The sequence below is a fragment of the Protopterus annectens genome, chromosome 7.part0 (genome assembly GCF_019279795.1).
Source record: "Protopterus annectens isolate FY-2018-M chromosome 7.part0, PAN1.0, whole genome shotgun sequence".
Lineage (NCBI taxonomy): Eukaryota > Metazoa > Chordata > Ceratodontiformes > Protopteridae > Protopterus > Protopterus annectens.
Genome location: NC_056739.1, coordinates 608,389,191 through 608,402,704, shown reverse-complemented (window position 1 = coordinate 608,402,704; position 13,514 = coordinate 608,389,191). Strand labels below are relative to the sequence as shown.

General features: G+C 39.1%; 1 protein-coding gene across 1 annotated transcript in view; it reads right to left on the bottom strand.

Moving 5' to 3' along the window:
• Nucleotides 1-13,514, bottom strand: part of LOC122806067 (GRIP and coiled-coil domain-containing protein 2-like) — a 1,105,805-nt gene that overhangs the window by 141,624 nt on the left and 950,667 nt on the right. The gene's annotated exons all lie outside the window — the stretch shown is intronic.

Here is a 13,514-nt window from a genome sequence, read left to right as displayed (position 1 = left end):
ACTAAATCTGAACCCCTGTGACTAGCACTTGCTCTAGAATCTGCTGGAAAACACTAGGAAGCCTTAAACTGATACAAGCACTCAACTCTCCTTGTTAATAAGGAGAAATTAATCATAGGCACTAAACAGCCTATAACTGCAAAGTACCTTGCAAAGGTAAGGGAAAAACAGCTCTTGTACTTTACAAAAAAGCACCTAAACAGTCATGTCCAAGGGTCAGCTTCCGGTGATTTCTCCTGTCCACCTGGTAAATCTGGGCATACTGGGGCAATACAGCACCTGCTTTGTGACACCCGTGCCCTGGCCCAGCAATCAAGGAACCTCAATCCTCACCACTAACACCAGAGAGGAAAGGATAACAAATACACACAGTAAAGTGCAATTTTCCTTAAGAGCACACAGAGATCTCAGTCAGTCCGGGGCTGGTTGCTCCTTTGCTCCCCAGGTCCCCAATAAGACTCCCCACTGGCACAGCTATAGGGTCCAGATCTCAGCCTGGCTGGGCAAGCTAAAATCTCCAGCACCCTCTCTGTCCAACCAGTGCTTCGTGTCCCTGTCCAAGTAGCTGACACACACACCTTGAGATAAGAGTTTACACAACCACACAGACACTTCTGGGGAAGGCTGGCACAGGTTCTCTAGCTGTGCTCCTTTTACCCAGACTATATGGTAGTACCACTTGCCACCAACCAGCTAATATTTATCAGCTACTCAAATGCCCTTAAAAGGGTGTCCAATTATTACTGTGCAATATTATTATCCAATTGGTAGATGTGACTAAACCGTCTCAAGGCTTATTAGAGTGACTTGGTACAGGATACTTATATATATGCAATGTACTCTTAGGGCTTAACTTATCTCTACACAAACCAGCCACAGTTAAAATGTTTTAAAATATTTAATAATAAATAATTAAAACCACAAGACATACTTTCTACTACACAGTCAGTGCTAGTCAAGAGTTCAGAGATCACACAGAAATACTCAAAATCAGTAGTACAGTTCTGAAATCACATAAAAACACTTAGTTTAAACTTTCTACTTCTAGATATCTCTACAAGAAAACACAGTTCCTACATACTACTTACATAATGAGAGCATAAGGCAGTGCTGAGTTGGATGTTCACGACAAAAATCCTTAATGCCTTCTAATTCTCTCTGTTTAAATTGCTATTGCAGTTCTGATAAACATTACATCATTCTTTTTCACTTTCCTGGAGTTCCCAGGCTACAAATTAACTGCATGTACATTCTTAACATCTCCCTTTTGTTATCTTGTAGCTGGTCAGGAACTGAGCAATAAAAATACATTTGCATGTTTAAATCTAGCCATTTAACTCTTGGTTAAAACAACAGAAAGAATTTCTTCATCTAGACTTTTCGGCACCACTGCTACTTCAAAGGGTCACCACATGCTTTACTTTGGTCAGCAGAGTGCACTGTTGTCACATTTATTTCCAGCTCCACATGTAACAGTATTTCTTTACATTTAAGACAACAAGCCTGTAGTTTGCATTTATATTTACAAATGACAGAATTAACTGCAAAATTCTATCTGGCTAGGCTAGCAACCTTCACACTTCTCTACCAGTCTTCACATGCATCATGTACACAGACAACCCTCTCCTCCTACCATCCAGCACTACAACCTGTGAGAGATGCACTTACACAGCCAAACTGGAAGCAAAGCTCTCTCCAGCCAAGATTGTGCTACACAGTCAAGAGGTGAAGGCCAACACCTGCACTACACCTCAAGCAACACACAGCCCTTCAAAACCCACACCATCAACACCGAAACATAGCAACACTAAACCCACATATGCGGAGGCCCTTAACATTAACCTACCCAAGAAACAAGGACCTTCAAAGCTGAAACGCAAACACCAGTCACAACCAAAGTGAAACATAGCTCACAACACCAGTGTGCCACCCAACAACAGTCCCTAAGGCAAGACAACATACCCAACACTTTAGTCATAGGTGACTCTATAGTCAGGCACAATGATGTCCCACTCACCAGGCTGAGCAAAGAGAAAATTACAGTCAGCTGCCTGTCGGGTGCCAGGATCCGCCACGTAATGCATGCATTCAAGTCACTCCACAAGAAGTACAAATATGACTCTGTCATTGCCCATGTTGGAGTGAATGACTTGAGACATACCTCCCTGGACTACATGAAAAGAGACATGGAAGAGCTCTTGGATCATGTGGCCCAGGCAGGAATGATCCTAGCCCTGAGTAGCATCATGCCTTCACCCAGAATGATACAACAGTATAAGGACAAAATGACTGACTTCAACAATTGGCTAAGCTTCTGGTGTCATTCCAAGGGTATCCAGTATCTGTCTGCCTGGGATGACATGATCAACAAACCACAATGCTCTGCCAGAGATGGTCTGCACCTGTCACCCCTGGGATTCAGGTTACTGGCTAAAGCTCTTGCCACCCCTATAGTGCCTTTTTTAGGCAAGGTTCAAAGGACAAAACCACCACCGTAATAGATATAAGCATGCAAAATCTGAAGGTAATGTTACTCAATGCTAGAAGTCTAAACCTCAAAATGCACTCTCTTGAGGCACTCCTAAAAATGGAGAACATTGATATCTGTGCAGTAACTGAGACCTGGTTCAAGACTCCAGAGAGCACCCCTGCAATACCACGCTACAACTCTTACCACACTTTTCGGCCACCAAACCAAGACCGAAACACTAAAGGTGGAGGAGCGTCCATATTCACCAAGGATATTCACACCTCCAGGCTAGTTGCCCAACACAATGCCTCTGAAATTCTCCAGGTGCAACTAACACTAGGTAAGACTGCAATTCAAATTGTAGCTTGCTACAGATCCCCCACCATGCCCCTAAATTCTCACTACACCTTTCTAAACATACTGGAAAATATTAAGATACAACCAAACACCCTAATACTGGGTGATTTCAACTACCCTGCCATTAAATGGGAAAACTATTTGGGTACCAACACTTTTCCCAACGGTTCTTGGAATTCATAAATTCCAACGCCCTGGATCAACTAATCCATTGTCCCACCAGGGGCTCCAATATCCTAGACCTGGTCATTACCAACATGGGAGATAGATGTTCCACACCAGTGGTCACCCCCTCATTGGTCAGGTCTGCCCATAAACAAATCACTCTTGACATCCACATCCCAACCCCACCCCCAGTAAGGAAAACTCTATAAAAAAACCTCCAAAGCCAACTTCATGCTACTTAAGTCAGAAGTGACAAACTTCATGGCACCCATGCAGATGGGAGCTGAAAGTTTGACTGCTGAATCCTACACTAAGGCACTGTATGAGCACATCCACTCATGCATGAATCATGCCATCCCAAATAGAACCAAGATGCTCTCCCCCAAAAAAAGGAAGCCAATCTGGTAGTCCCCTGCCATAAACAAACTATACAACAGAAGGAAGAAACTGTTGCAGAAAAGAGGAAAATCCCAGGATGCAAAAAACTCCCTTACCAGCCTCAGTAAGAAGCTGAGATCCCTCATAAAATCTTCCAAAGCTAGTTATGACAATAAAATTGTCAAAGATTCCAAAGACAACCACAAGGCATTCTATAGTTAAGTCAAGAATCTAAATGGCAATGCTCAGATCTGCTCTGAGCTACAACAGAATGGCATTAAATATACTGATCCCAAAGATATTGTTAATATTCTGGCAGATCGATTTAGTGCCAACTTCACCCCCTCTCACCCCCTAAAGGGCCCATCTCAATACCAAAAGATTGCCAAATTCCGGTAATCACGGCCACACAGGTAGAAATTGCACTCTCCAAAGCTAAGAATACAGCATCCATGGGACCAGATGACATCCCGGGCTGTGTACTACATGAACTACAAAATGAAATGGCACCTCACCTAAGTGTCATGTTTAATCATAGCCTCACCTCAGGCTTCGTTCCCACTGAGTGGCGCACAGCTACATTTACCCCCCCCTCCACAAGAGGGGATCCAACTTGGATCCTGGGAACTACCGTCCCATCAGTCTGATGAGCCTGATCTGCAAGGGCATGGAACACATTATCATGGAACTTATAAACAAAGACATTGGCAACCTTCAAACACTGGACCCCACCCAGTTTGGGTTCGTGAAGGGCCAATCTTGTCTCCTGAACCTGATTGACTTCTTTGAATCAGTCTCCAGAGCTGTGAATGAGGGTAAGGTGGTCCACACAACCTAGCTGGACCTCGCTAAGGCCTTCGACACCACCCCCACTCTGGAATCATAGATAAACTTACTAAGCTGGGCATTAATCCCTACGTCACTCGATGGGTTGCCAACTGGCTTACTGACAGAACCCAGACTGTAAAAGTAGCCGACTCCAAATCCAGCTCCAGACAAGTGGAGTACCTCAGGGTTCAGTCCTGGGACCACTTTTGTTTGGCATCTACTTCTCTGAAGTACAGGCCAACACTAAGGGACTCTGGCTAACAAAGTTCGCAGATGACTGCAAACTGGGAGCCATTACTGAATCCCCAAATTATGTGGATATTCTACAAACAGGCTTTACAGAAACAGATGCTTGGTGCCAGAGCCATGGGCTCAAGCTTAATGCCAAGAAATGTATAGTTATCCGCTTTGGGAAAAACCATGTACCCATGAATTACCACATAGGTGGCAGTACACTAAACACCGAAAATGTGATGAGAGACTTTGGGACACAGGTGGACAGTGGTCTCACCTTCGATAACCACATCGGCGCAACTGTCAGGAAATCCTTCTATGTGGCACACCTCATCACTAAGGGCTTTTCATCCAGAAAAAAGGAGGTCATTGTCCCACTGTACTCATCCCTCATTAGACCCATTATAAAATACAATGCCCCATTTGGTATGTACCTCTCAAGACATCTGCAACAACTGGAAAGGCTGCAGAAATACCTCACTAAAAGAATCACAGGCCTAAAGCAGATGCCCTATGCTGACCATCTAAAAAAAAACTCCAGCTATACTCTGTGGCATATCGTCTACTCAGAGGCGATCTCTGCTTAACATACAAGGCCATGTCAAACCCTGAGCTGTTGGACATGCTCCACTTAAAGAACTCCCAATCTCTCAGAGCCACACACTCCAGGGATCTAAACCTTGTTATCACAATGAACAAAACATGCTGGAGATGTGAGTTCCTGACCCAGAGACTCCCCATACTCTGGAATAGACTGCCCATACATGTCAAGCAGAGTGCCTCCTTGGGCCTCTTCAAAAAGAACCTTGACGATTGGATGGGAGATAGGAAATTCACCCCGGGGATCATGTCAGTCGCCCTGCTAGACAGGGGTCCAGGGAAGTAAATATTGTGGGAAGAAATATACGGGAAATTGTTTGGCTAGGCTTGTATAGGCCCTAGGGCTGATAGCCTAGTACCAGCCTATGAACCTATTATTACCTCTATGCCATCAGTGCAACAAGCAATGGATAATATTTTCTATTAGTCACTCTACTCATATCTTGGTGAGCAACAGAAAGGCAAGCCATGTCTTTGTTTAAACAGTAGCCATAATAATTCATTCACTCTGCTGACTTTAACAGCTTCTTAATGGCACCTATACTTTGCTTAAATGTCTGTTCTGCTTTACTTTTGAAAGGTACTAATACTTTTCTTGGAGGATGTATCACTGACACTGTAACAGATTTTGTTTGTATATAACATTCTCCTTGCAAGCCTCTTAAGCCTATAAATACATAAGCACAGCCATGCAGGATATCATGCAAGCTACCCTAAAAAATATAGACCAATAACTTCCCTTCCGACAATGTATAAGCTATACATGGGAATTGATGCTGACAGAGTTTATAATCATTTAGAAGAAAACTCAATTATGGCAGTAGAACAAAATGGCAAAAAATGAAAGTCATATGGAACAAAGGATCATTTGTTGTTAAAGCCATAGTGTAGAACTGCAAAAAGGGGAAGAATTTAAGTATGGCATGGATTGACTACAACAAAGCATTTGACAGTATCCCACATTCATGGATAAAAGAGTGTTAAAAATGTAAAAGATACACCCTACACCGATCAACTACATTACAGTGACCACGAAACAGTGGCAGACCAGTTTGCAATTAAGTCATGATAAAGAACAAATTATTATCCCACGGATAAAAATTCAAAGGGGGATACTGCAGGGTGACTGTCACTGTTACTATTCTCCCTTGCCCTTAACCCTTAACCCCTGTTTACTTAACAGCTTAGGCCATGGCTATAATTTGGCTCCTAGAAAACAACAAAGTGTAAAGACTTCTCATTTTCCCTTTGTCGATGATTTAAAACTGTTTAGCTCATCAAATGAGGAACTGAAAGCACAACTACAGGTTGTCAAAACTTTTTCAGATGATATAAGAATGTCATTTGGTCTTGATAAATGTGCAAAAGCAACCTTTAAAGCAGGAAAACATCAGTGTGTAACAAGAATGCGATATAAAAGAAGAGCAAGAGGGAGTGTATAAATACTTGGGAACTGATAAAGGATCAACAATAAAACATGAAAAAATGTGAATAAAACTTAGTAAGGAATACTTTAGAAGACTTCAATTAATCCTGAAAGCAGTGTTGAGATCTAGAAACAAAATCTAATCTATAAACCAATTTGTTCTTCCTGTCCTAACTCACAGTTTTGGAGTGAGTGACTGGCCCCAAAACATGATGGCTAGATCAGACAGGAAAACAAGAGGGATGCTTCTAGCTCACCAAATGATTTATAAAAATCAGTGTATACCAAGATTATATATTCCTTGTTCCGAAGGAGGAATGGGCCTCCTTGAAATGGATTACATGTATAGATCTACAATCGTGGGACTCCACACGTATCTGCTGACCTCACAAGACCCAAACATAGTGAAAGTTTTAAAACATGAGAAGAATAAATTTAAGATGACTTCCTGCTTAGACTAGCAGAAGCACACTGGTGTCAAGCAGGAGTGGAAATCAAACCAGAAGTAGATAAAAATGAGGCAACTGAATGTGCCAAAAAACAAAAGAAATAATAAAAGGTGAAGGACCAGATAAGAAGGCAAGAAATGTGGAAAATGCATAAATATAGTTGCAAGTATAAAAAACTTCTGGAAGAACCTCAAGGTGATCAGGAATGGATGCAGGAATGGTTAAGGAGAGGCGAATTTCAAACCAAGAAATGAAAGGTTAATACTGGAGTCCCAAGATAATGGGCTACGTACACACTGGTTTACAAAGTCCACTGAACATGTGGGAGAAAGAGACAAATGTAGGTTTTGTAAAACTGAATTTTTAACAGTCTTATACCTCATTGCTAGGTGTGACATACTAATGGCATAAGGACTGTATACTGAAAAGCATAATAATGTGGCAAGACTGTTGCACTGGGGATTGTACAAACATTATGGTATTGAAGTGGCTGAAAAACACTGGAAACATAAGCCACAAAACATCATAGAAAATGATGAAGTTTATATCACATGGGATCACCCATTACTAAAAGTTCGAAAGCTAGATGCTAGAAAACAGTGGCCCATGAAAAGACAAAAGTAGCATTGATCATTGAAATCGCCACACCCAGTGACTACAGTGTGTTGCATACAGAGAGACATAAAGTCATAAAATATCAGGCTCTGCAGGCATAAACGAGAGTGATGTGGAAGAAAGATACCCAGACAGTTCCAGCAGTAGTAGGACCAATGTGACTTATAAAAAAGAATCTACAATCGTATTTAGATATGTTACCAATCCATGTAACCCAGTATACCCAGGAGTCATTACTGGGCACAATGCAGGTGCTGTGAAGAGCACTTTTGGCTGACATCAAAGATTGAAGCAATGCTAATTTCATGAAATTTAATCATACTTTAATTTAGGAATGGGGTCCATTCCCGTCATTGTACTGGAAACCCAAAAGATTTGGAGAAATTAAAAGATATCATTTATATGACAAAACAAATATGACTGATTCTGTGCACATATGTTGTTCAGTCTTACACTGTGAATTCATGTCATAATTCCATGCCTCACATAACCTAAATGACTTAAAATGTTATGAGAATTTACTCCTTTAGCTGTTAAGAGTTTGAAAAAAAAAAAGGATCTTGGATTTCTTATTTGTATAATCACATGCTAGTGGCTTTAGTTCTGTCTTTGCCCAATGGCCAGAATATTTAAACAATATGCACACAATTCTGTGCTGATTATTTCTTTATCCTAATACTTTAAAAAATATTAAGCCAAAAAACAGTACCTTGTATGTCTTAATTTAAATTCTGCATCCTGTTTATTAATATCCATCATTTATTTCCAACAGTCTGGCTTGTTTTTTGTCTTCATGCATAACATGCTTCAAAAGTGCTTTCAGATTCACTGTAACAAGTCTTTTCATTTCCATAGCATCCACAAACTGCTGATTTACACATTTCTATTCAGATGCTTACAGTTAGACGTACTGCATGCAACTTCAATTTCTTACATAATATTTTCTCTGAACTTCATTTTGTATTCATACATGGCACTCTCACTTCACAGACATTATTTATTTATGTACGTATTTATTCTCTTTGCATTCTTTACCAAGAAAGTCTGACTGGGCTATGCAAGACCCTTTTTCAGGAAAGGCACTAGGATAAATGCAATTTACAATCAGATAGGAAGAGACACTCTATAAAACACCTTGTATTCACACTTTGATACAAATTATTTTCCACAGTTAATTCTTTTAACTGTCTACTAGTAATGCCACTTGCTCTGCATGCGTCCACATGGTCAGGTCTGTTTCACTTCATAGCATGTTTCTTGTTGTATCACTTCTTAAAACCATGCTACCTACCTAATTTCTATTTTTGCCTCATTTTTCAGGTGAGAGAAATAATCATCATAGTCTCTGTAGCAGTGTGTGCTTTGTAAAGAATGAATGCTGAAATAATGGCAAATTCTTTCTAGGGTCACAGTAAGTCATGAACTTCTGTCTGTTAAGATACTATTCTGTATCTCTCTTCTTCAAGAAATATAAAAGAATTAAATGCAGTAAACTCTTAGTTAACCTGAACTCAAGCAACCGGCACTCTCAATCAACTGGCAAAAAATATCGAAGAAATACAGTACAATTTTCATGTGTTGCACTTTCTGCGCCCCCCACCCCACCCCACCCCCCGCAGAAACTCACCTTAGGTTTTTAGAGATAGAGGTAAAGTTAGAGAAAAAGAAAAATAGGAATAAATTCCCTCTCTCCCCAACCTGAGAAAAAGTCAAACCAAACAAATAGTATCGGGTACAGTATTAGTCAGGCCTATTTTTAATAGTAACTCTCAAGCAACCAGAAACTACAGTTATCTGGCATCTACCAATCCCCAAGGGTACCAGTTAACTGAGAGTTTACTACACCTTCAAAGCATTTTTTCAAGTGGCAATCAGGAATGTAGCATGCTGTACCCTTTTAAGCTTCTAGGTTAATCTGCTTACAATGAAGAATAAATCAATTTTTTGAATGCAAAAACCTCTGTATTTCTAATATCCCTTCCAGTGAAAGAACAAATGGTGGTTACAGTTGGGATATTCTTTTGCTGAGATTTTTACTTTTTTTTTCTTCCAGACTCAAAAACTCTGGAAGGGAAACTCATTTCTTCACTTCTGCAGACATATTTCTTAAGTCATGGTAAATATTTCTACAATTCAAACACCATATAATCAGGCTTTTTAATAAGTAACAGTGACAGAGTGAAGACATTGCTGAACCATGTGAAGATGCATATTCAAAATGAAAAATCTAAAATATCTACCACATAACATGCAAATCACTATAGCTAGTTTATTAGCATCAAAGCTATGTACCTTATATATATATCTTTAAATTATTTACATTAATTGTATGCCTCATTATAGCCTGAAAATAATTAAAGCTCTTCCAATTCTGTTGTCAAGCCCATGGTAATCTGAAAATACATAAAGGAAGATTATTAGCAGAAAGTGACAGTTTATGAAGGTTAAAGTATTACCTGAAACCTCATAATCTCCTGTATCTGTCTCATATACTGGGTATGAAAGAGAAATAGTTCTGGTATCTGAGGAGCTGGCTGAGTGCTTGTATACCACTGCTCAAGTCTGGTTTAAGCCAGTAGACTAACCTTGGGTGTAGAAACTGTCACTGCTCACATCCAGTTTAAACCAGAAGGCTAACCTTGGGTGAACAAACTGTCACTGCTCAACCTGTATGACGAAAACACACTGTAAGACAATAACTAGGGCGGGCAGGTGTTGGTGGCACTGCTGCCTGTATGCAGAAGATGTTCAACATGCAGAGGCATCCAGTGAGCTATCCTCACTAGCTACGGATAATGGTTACATGGTGCTCAACTCTCTCTCTCCCAACCTTCTAGCATTAAATAAATACTCCTGCTTAGAACTCAAACACTTTTTTTCATTGGATGTTTGTTTTCTGGGCTATTTTAATGCATCAACATTACTCTGAGTGCTTCTTCTAAAATTGTAATTTCTCTTTTCCACAAAACAGTAATCATGGGGCCTGTCAAATTAATATGATTTTGCTTTCTTGCATATATTTCCCCTTCCCAGAATCTATTTCAAGTCCTGTTTATTGTGACATAAAAAAGTGACTGTGTTTTCTCCTCCCTCTGAAATACAATGGCAATAGTGTGAGTCCCAGTCATCTTATGCATCTTTTACAACAGGACTGTTCCCTAACCTGCCTTCATTTATGTTTTTCCCCACTGCACGTTTTACAACATGTTTTACAGATGTTACACAGCTCCAGCCAAAGAAAGTCGCTCAACTGCAGGATTTTATCAGGGTAAAACTTGCATTCCAAAAACAGACCCTCCCCTGCACATTTCCTGGAAGTGTTAGAACTGTCACTGCTGTGAATGAACCACGATCAAGTGTGGGTAACATCAACTCCTGTAAAGAGAGAGAATTGAAACTAATTATATTCTACACTGTCTGTAGTGGGAAAATATGTGTTTTCCCTCCTGAATGCTGAAGAATAGCTTTATTACTTGCAAAAATATTTCAGTTTTAAAACTGCTGCCATGTTCGTTTTTTTCCATTATAATACAACACTGTTCTGTAATATTATATCAAAAATGGGCAAAATTCGCCTTCTTCAATTTGTCTTATTCTGAGTATTTTTGGTTACATTCTGGTTATTCTTCCTCAGTCAAAGGTAATGATTCCTGTACTGCCCATGTCTTCTGTTATTGTTCTGATACGTTTCTAATACAACAAATTTAGCAGTGAGAACCACCACAGCAACATAATAAAAGGAACATAAATTTTAAAAGCATCTCAGTTAGCATTTACAAAAGTGGACAGCAATCCCGCATATCATATCATGTAATGTATCTTCTGTGTCTGTTTCCATCAGCAGTAAATCAAAATAACCATGTTACAGAAAAAAATGCCTGGATGTTTGGACTAGAAGCTGCTTGAGGATAAGGAATAGAATCACATGAATCTTTTTTTTTAAACAAGTTTATTGAATATTACTTAAGACACATGCAAACATACATATTTATATAAAAGAAAACAAACCATATTAACATGTCAGCTACAAACATTACACACATCACATATATTCATTTGTATAATTACCATCAATCCAACAATACACAAAATTGCTACATTCCTGCCTTCCTTTGACACCCACTCCATCCAAAACATTACTGTGCATGTATTTTCCCCGCAATTTCCATTTTTTCTACACAATTTACTCCTACCTTTTCTAAAGATCTCACTTCCAGTTATTTTATCTCTGTTACAATATTTAGTACTTCAAATACAGTTGGTTTAGACTTTTACTTCCATTTCCTAGTAATTGCTTTTTTAGCAGATACCAGTATTAAACTTAACAAGGCCTTACTATGTCTAGGCATTTCAGATCCTGTATCCCAGCTCAAAACATAATTTCCTTAGTTACACCCATTTGCTCACCCAATTTTTATGACAGAGAACTCTGTAGGGAATTTTGAAATCCTGTCAACTCATTACACTTACAAAAAATATGTTGCTGTTTACTCTTTCTTCCCCATCACACCTTCAACATTTGTTGTCTATCTGAGGAAAATTGTTTGCAGTCTGCCTGGGGAGTAAAAATACCTATGGAAACACATCCAAGCAAAAATCCTAAAACTCTGAGACTTTGTTGCATATTTGGGAGCCATACATATGTCTTTCCATTGTTTTCGTGTGAACTTATTTTGTCTTTCTTCACAATCTATTCTATTGCTTCCTACAGTTATCATGCAAAATTTTACTTACCTGCTATTCATTTTTTTAACAGCAGCTTCTCTTCTAGATTCAACTAAAAACTCTATGAGAGCAGGTCTTTCACTTAGGATAACTCTATCACTTTCTCTTTACCTATACTCTGACAGCAATCCCTGATATGGAAGGCAGTCTCTAGCCTGCAGTCCAAATGTTTTCTTGGATTCTTCCCATTCTATTACCTTTTTCTCTCTTAATTATTTACTCCCATTACCTTGGTTCCTTTGCCAGTTTTCTCCAGTAAATTCCAGCCCTCTCTTGCCTATTCTATGTACCCCTAATTGCAGCCATCCCTATTAAGAAAATCTCCTTTCTCCATTGAATCACATGTATACTAACACTTTTCCTATTAACTGCATATATCAGCTTGTAGGCAGTACTTTACAGGAAAAACTACAGATTTCCCAGTGTCTGTGGTATGTCATTCAGGTAGAGGCAAATTCCTCTGCTAAAGCATGTGAAAGGTTAAGCTTAAAAAAAGGGGGGGGGGGGCTTTTGCTTCCTTTGATTACAATAACATTTCATAAAGTACAGGCTAGTTTCGGATAACTAAACCATACTGTTACCATATTGTAGGATAAAAAGAACCCTAAGGAAACTGTCATTGAGGGTGGACTTTTCCTTTAATAAGTATATAATCCCTTTTGGAAAGACTACACACTTCAGTGGGATGATGAGTTTAAAACCAGTAGTAATGGAATCACTGGATCAGTAGGACACCAGGACTACACAGTGAAGCTGACAGAAGCACAGTGTACTGCTTACAAAAATAAAGTCAGGAAAACTTTTAAAATCATTTTTTGCAATCAATTTTTAAAATTTCAAATGGTCTGTAACGACCTCCTACATAACTGAGCATTAACAGAAATATTATATTAAGAACCCAACTGGTAATGAGCTTTTAAGTGCTTGGCTCACTGAATTTACAGATCTGTGATTAAGAAAGCATTTTTCTTTTGTTTGTCCAATGTTTGTTATCTTCGGATAACTGAAACAAGTATTGTTACCTTGTGATTTTGTATGTAAATACAAATTACATCAAATGACTGCATCACATATTTATATCTGTATACTCATCAATCTTAAAAATATTAATTTAGCTTAAAACTGAAGCTTATTTCGTCAGCAATATATAAAATTTAAGTTGATTAAGACTTGACCTTTATGCTTTGATACATTCTTAATTACACTCTTTATTTAACATGCATATTGGAAAGCAGTCAGATACACAACTAGGGTCTGTATTTCAAAT